At 44.1% G+C, this 6,921-nt stretch overlaps 1 protein-coding gene across 9 annotated transcripts in view; it reads left to right on the forward strand.

Annotated features, from left to right (window-relative positions):
* ANO1 (anoctamin 1) overlaps positions 1-6,921 on the forward strand; it is a 1,209,699-nt gene that overhangs the window by 341,718 nt on the left and 861,060 nt on the right. The gene's annotated exons all lie outside the window — the stretch shown is intronic.

Here is a 6,921-nt window from a genome sequence, read left to right on the forward strand (position 1 = left end):
AATGGGCACAGAGGAGGACACAGGGGGGCACAAAGGGGCACAGAGGAGGACACATGGGGACACAAATGGGCACAGAGGAGGACACGGGACACAAAGGGGCACAGAGGAGGACACAGGGACACAAAGGGGCACAGAGGTGGACACATGGGGACACAAAGGGGCACAGAGGAGGACACAGGGGGACACAAAGGGGCACAGAGGTGGACACACATGGGGACACCGGAGGACACAAGGGGGACACAAGAGGTACATAGAGGGCATAATCCACAAGATGCCCCTGCACCATGGATGCACCAGGTTTAGTATATATATATATATTTCCCCTGGTTTTTGTCCTCTAAACCTAGGTGTGTCTTATGGTCAGGAGCGTCTTATAGTACGAAAAATACAGTATATACTCACTGTATAGGTTTACGATTTTTCACCGCCCCCACTTAGGCTCCAGTGCAATATCAGGTTTAGGATAGGCACACCTTACCGTGTTTCTGTAGTCGGGTGCTCAGCCTTGATGCAGAAGCGACATCAGTCCAATACAAGCAATTCAAGGTCGGCTGGCACACCAGTTCAAAGTTCCAAGCAGTTTTATTGTATGCACAACATGACAATTGTTTCGGGGCCACGGAGTGTCCCTTTCATCAGATAAAGTGCAGGTCCTGCTGGATATGGGGCGGTCACTCTCCTGAAGTACGATAGACTTTCCAGATGACTGCAAAGCTATTACTTCCAAAGGAGGTGCGACTGGTAATGGGTAGGATGGAGGCTCCCAATACCTGTTCTATTTTACTATTTTAAAATAAAAATAAAAAAAGACAGAGGTAATCGCTTACCTCTCCAGAAGATATAGACACCAGTTCAACTGGAAAAATAAAAATAAACGTTTTTCCGGCTAAATTGGTGTCTATATCTTCTAGAGAGGTAAGTGATGACTCTTTTTTTTAATTTATATTTTAACACACTATAATGGAACACTAATTGGGTACCTTCATCCTACCCATTACCGATCCAATTCACCTTTTTCTTCTAAGTTTTCTCCTAGGTGATAATTTTACACCTTATCAATAAAATGCAATTTAAGCCACCAGTAAGCAAGAAAATGCCCAGAATAATTGTGGCAGTACTTTTCCACTTACTTTTTGGTACTTTTCTTAATTGCTGAGTGCTGAAAAGTTGTTTTAAACAGAAGATGACAAATTGCCTCCCTTTTCTCCCACTTTTGGCCCGTATGCAAGGAACTTTTTCTCCAGTTATCTTCCAGGACATACTTTTCCTATTCTTTTTAAAATAACTTTTAAGCATTTTACAATTGAAAAGGTACCTAAAAGTTGTTGAATAAGTACTATCAAAATAATTTTGAGTATATTCTTGCTTGCGGGGGGTTAAAGGGACTCTGAGCTCTAAAAATAAACGAAATTGGTACTTACCTGGGGCTTTCTGCAGCCCACCGTAGGTCGGGAGGGGCCCTGGCGTGGTCCTGGATACTCTCCCGGTCCCTCCACCGCATACCGGCCCGGGTGTCGAGCTCCCACTTCCTGAACGATGATGCCCGTCGTCATCACGTCGGCCGCTGCGTGTCATCACGGTGGCCGGCGTGACAGTACTGCGCATGCACGATTTAATACTGTCACGTTTAGTACTGTCACGCTGGCTGCCGTAATGACGCGCAGCGGCCGACATGATGACGAAGAGCGTCCCGGTTCAGGAAGTGGGAGCCCGACACTCGGCCCGGGTGTCGGCGGTGCGGTATGCGGCGGAGGGACCAGGAGAGGAGCCAGGATCACGCCAGGGGACCTCCAGACCTACGGTGGGCTGCAGAAAGCCCCAGGTAAGTACCAATTTTGTTTATTTTTAGAGGTCAGGGTCCCTTTAAAATGCATTTTATGACTTAGGGCCCATATGCAATTCACTTTTTCACCTGAGTTTTCTCCTAGGTGATAATTTTAGACTTGTCAATAAAATTCCTTTTAAAGAGAACCTGAGGTGTGTTTAAAGAATGTTATCTGCATACAGAGGCTGGATCTGCCTATACAGCCCAGCCTCTGTTGCTATCCCAAACCCCACTAAGGCCCCCCTGCACTCTGCAATCCCTCATAAATCACAGCCATGCTGTGAGGCTGTGTTTACATCTGTAGTGTCAGTCTCAGCTGCTCCCCCGCCTCCTACATAGCTCTGGTCCCTGCCCCCCGTCCCTTCCCTCCAATCAGCAGGGAGGGAAGGGATGCAGGCGGGGACTGGAGTTCTGCAGGAGGCGGGGAGAGCAGCAGACTGACACTATAGAGATAAACACAGCCAGCTCTGACAAGCTGTTTGTCAGCAGCGTGGCTGTGATTTATGAGGGATTGCAGAGTGCAGGGGGACCTTAGAGGGGGTTTGGGATAGCAACAGAGGCTGGGCTGTATAGGCAGATCCAGCCTCTGTATGCAGATAATATTCTTCAAACCCACCTCGGGTTCTCTTTAAAGGGACACTTAAGTCAAACAAAAAAAAATGAGTTTTACTCACCTAGGGCTTCCAATAGCCCCCTGCAGCTGTTCGGTGCCATCGCCGTCTCCCTCCGATCCTCCTGGCCCTGCCAGCAGCCACTTCCTGTTTCGGTGACAGGAGCTGACAGGCTGGGGACGCGAGTGATTCTTCGCGTTCCCAGACACATTAGCACCCTCTATGCTGCTATATGGTATATGATATATGCTATAGCAGCATAGATGGTGCTATTGTGGCCAGGAACGCGAAGAATCACTCGCGTCCCCAGCCTGTCAGCTCCTGTCACCGAAACAGGAAGTGGCTGCCGGCGGGCACAGGAGGATCGGAGGGAGACGGCGAGGGCACCGGACAGCTGCAGCGGGCTATTGGAAGCCCCAGGTGAGTAAAACTCATTTTTTTTGTTTGACTTAAGTGTCCCTTTAAGCCACCAGAAAGGAAGAAAATACTCAAAATAATTTTGACAGTACTTTTTCATCTACTTTTTGGTACTTTTTTTTAGTTGAAAAGTACTGGAAAGTTATTTTAAATCAAAGATGAAAAAATGATCTCCTAGAAAGGAGGAGAAAACTCAGGTGAAAATGGGAATTGCATGTGGGCCCAGAGGTGTGACAATATTGCCTAGGAGAAAACTGAAGAGAAAAAGGCCCGTATGTAAGTTACTTTTTCTCCCAAGTTTTCTCTTAGGAGATACGTTTCCATCTTCTGTTTCAAATAACTTTTCAGCATTCTGAAATTAAAAAGGTACAAAAAAATTAGGTAAAAAATATCAGGGCTGTAGAGTCAAGGAGTCAGAGTCGGAGCAACTTTTGGGTACTTGAAGTTGAAGTCGGTGGTTTCCCAAACTGAGGAGTTGGAGTTGGATTATTTTTGTTATCGGTTCCATAGCCCTGATAGGGCTCTGGAGTCCAGTCAAAAAGTCAGAGCAATTTTTGGGTATCTGGAAGAAGCCCCAAATATGTATAACCCCCTCCCCCCCTTTCATCCCAGGTGCACTTTAAAGAGGAACTCCAGTGAAAATAATGTAATAAAAAAAAAATGCTTCATTTTTACAATAATTATGTATAAATGATTTAGTCAGCGCTTGCCCATTGTAAAATATTTCCTCTCCTTCATTTACATTCTAACATTTATACATTTTACAGCTGGTAGGTGATGTCAGTGGAAGGAGATGCTGCTTGGTTTTTGGCAGTTGGAAACAGCCATAAACAGCTGTTATTTCCCACAATGCAATGAGGTTCACAGACAGCAAACTGGGAGGACCATGGTCCTGACATCACACTGTGGCAGGGGTTTCACCATAATACCAGCCATACAGCGCCCCCTGATGATCCGTTTGTGAAGGGGAAAAAAAAAAAAGATTTCCCATGGGAAAGGGGGTATCAGCTACTGATTGGGCTTAAGTTCAATTCTTGGTCACAGTTTCTCTTTAAAGAGGAACTGTCATGAAAATCTTCACATTTAAAACACATACGAATAACAAGTACGTTTCTTTCTGAGTAAAATGAGCCATAAATTACTTCTCTCCCATGTTGCTGTCACTTACAGTAGGTAGTAGAAATCTGACATTACTGACAGGTTTTGGGCTAGTCCATCTCTCTATACAGGATTCTCAGCATGGCCTTTATTCTTTATAAAGACACTCCCTGAAAAAGATTTATACAAAGATGTTGGCCAGCCTCCCTGCTCACCGTACACTTTTTGGGCAGTTGGACACAGCAACTGCCATTTACTAAGTGCATTCTGAAAATAAAGAGATCCTTGTGAACCCCCCCCCCCCCCTTCCCTTTGAGGAGATGGGCTAGTCCAAAACCTGTCGGTTCTATCAGATCTACTGCATACTGTGAGTGACAGCAACATAGGAGAAAAGTAATTTATGGCTCATTTTACTCTGGAAGAAACGTACTTCTTAATTGTATGTGTTTAAATATATTTTAAATTTTACAATTTTCGCGACAGAGATCCTTTAAGGAACACCTGGGACCAATCTGCTCATGGGTACCGCCATCCTGTGCTGTAGTTCTGTCTTTATGTGAGGTAGGCATATTGCTTTATGAAAGTTTTTTTTTTGTGTTTGTTTTTTTTTTTTTTTTTCTATTCACACCAGAATATTGACATAAATAATTCTTTACAGTTCTCAATGAATTTTCAAATTGAATCATTCTAATTTGTAAGAACATTTGCACATTCCATCGTTTATGTTTGAAAAAAAAACCAACAACTTTAATACTGGTCCCCTTTTTGTCTTTTCCTCTCTTTGGCCTTGTTCACATTACAAATCGCTAGCACAATCACAAGCGATGAGTGATTTGGTTAGCGCTTTTAAAAGTGTTTTTCTCAGCGCTTTGCGCATAGAAAATTGCTTTTCTAAGCGCATTTGTGGATCAATGATTTTTTTACACTTCCTGACGTCAGTCAGGGGGGTTGTCTCACGAAACCGTGCTAACGCGTTATGCCACATTTGCATGTGAAAACCGTTACGCGCGTTATAACGCACGCTAAATGCTAACGCAGCCGTGCTATGAGTTAGCACGGTTTAGTGAATCAACCCCAGGAAGTGAACGGAAATTAATAAATACAATGGCCTCAATTCTGGTAGCTATGTGAGGTAAATATTTTTTGTAGGTAAAATACCTCATGAGGTATTTACCTCTTTTTATAGCAACTCTGAAAGATTTTTCTCCATTTCCGAACATGAGGTAAAACATGAGGTAAATGCATAAAGTGAGATAAAACATGAGGTATTTCAGCGGTAAACCTGCAGTAAATAAATAATAGTAGTTTTAATTGTCTTCCATAAGTTAGGATAGTCTTTGGAAGATGTTTTTTTTTTTTTTTTTAAGGGGGGAAGGTGTATTTGATTATGTAGCAACCTATGAAAAATATATATGTAGGCATCCCTTATTATTAAAAAAAAAAATCCAGTAAATATTTGGAGTTTCATTTCTACTATTCTTTTCTATTACACAGCCTGAATAGGAACGACACTAAAACAGCAATAGGAACTCCACTAAAAAGTGCAAAATGCATACAAATTGGCTTTACCTCCAGGTACAGGCAGGTCTTGGGGCTGGAACCCACAGGAGCGCTTTTGGCAGCGTTTTGGCAGCACTGCGATAACGCTGGGCTAATGTTAATGGATGGGGCAACTTCCACAGGAGCGTTTGCGTTTCTCAGAAACGCAAACGCAGGACGTGCAGCATTTTGGGAGCGTTAGCGCTTCAATGTAAAGTATTGAACCGCTAGCGGAAACGCTCAGCAAAACCTAAACTGAGCGGTTTTGCTAGCGTTTTGCGGTTCAGCACACTGTAACAAAATGAAAAATAATTCACAGGACCAATCAGGATAAAAACGCAAAACGCTACGCACCCGCTGGGGAAAAAAAATACAATGTTGCAAAACACAACCCAAAACGCGCATGAATCCGCTTGCAAACCGCTCAGACAAAACGCTAGCGGTTGCGTTTTGCGTTTGCGGTTTTCAGTGGGTTCCAGGCCTTACACTGATCGGTAAATTATGTGCTAAAATGCCCCCTAATTTCCATGAGAGTAACTATTTTCAGTAAATTACCTCATCATTTACCTCATGAGGTAAAACATGACTAAAACCTACCAGAATTGCTAAATGTCATTACCTCATGGGGTAAATTACCTCACATGAGGTCATTTGTTTGATAACCCTCCCAGAATTGAGGCATTTATTCATGAAAGCGCTGGGGAAATCGCAACTCATGAGCCATACATTTTCCTATACTTTCTAATGAAAGTGGTGCAGGAGCCATGTTTGCGATTTAATAGACAGCGCATTGCTCGTGTGAGAACACTCACATTGAGCATTATTATCACTAGTGCTTTTAAGGCAATTTTTAAAATCGCCAGTGCGTAAAAAAATAAATCGCTCTTAGTGGGAACACGCCCTTTCTGTTTTGTTTGAGTCCGGTCATTTTTTTTAGTTTCACCAGTACAGGCTTAAAGGGACACTTAAGTCAAACAAAAAAAATGAGTTTTACTCACCTAGGGCTTCCAATAGCCCCCTGCAGCTGTCCGGTGCCCTCGCCGTCTCCCTCCGATCCTCCTGGCCCCGCCGGCAGCCACTTCCTGTTTCGGTGACAGGAGCTGACAGGCTGGGGACGCGAGTGATTCTTCGTGTTCCCAGACACATTAGCACCCTCTATGCTGCTATATGGTATATGATGTATGCTATAGCAGCATAGATGGCGCTATTGTGGCCAGGAACGCGAAGAATCACTCGCGTCCCCAGCCTGTCAGCTCCTGTCACCGAAACAGGAAGTGGCTGCCGGCGGGCACAGGAGGATCGGAGGGAGACGGCGAGGGCACCGGACAGCTGCAGGGGGCTACTGGAAGCCCCAGGTGAGTAAAACTCATTTTTTTGTTTGACTTAAGTGTCCCTTTAAAAACAAAAGAATTAGCCACATTTCCTCAATAT

Source organism: Hyperolius riggenbachi, chromosome 11 (genome assembly GCF_040937935.1).
Source record: "Hyperolius riggenbachi isolate aHypRig1 chromosome 11, aHypRig1.pri, whole genome shotgun sequence".
In the NCBI taxonomy this organism is placed as follows: Eukaryota; Metazoa; Chordata; class Amphibia; order Anura; family Hyperoliidae; genus Hyperolius; species Hyperolius riggenbachi.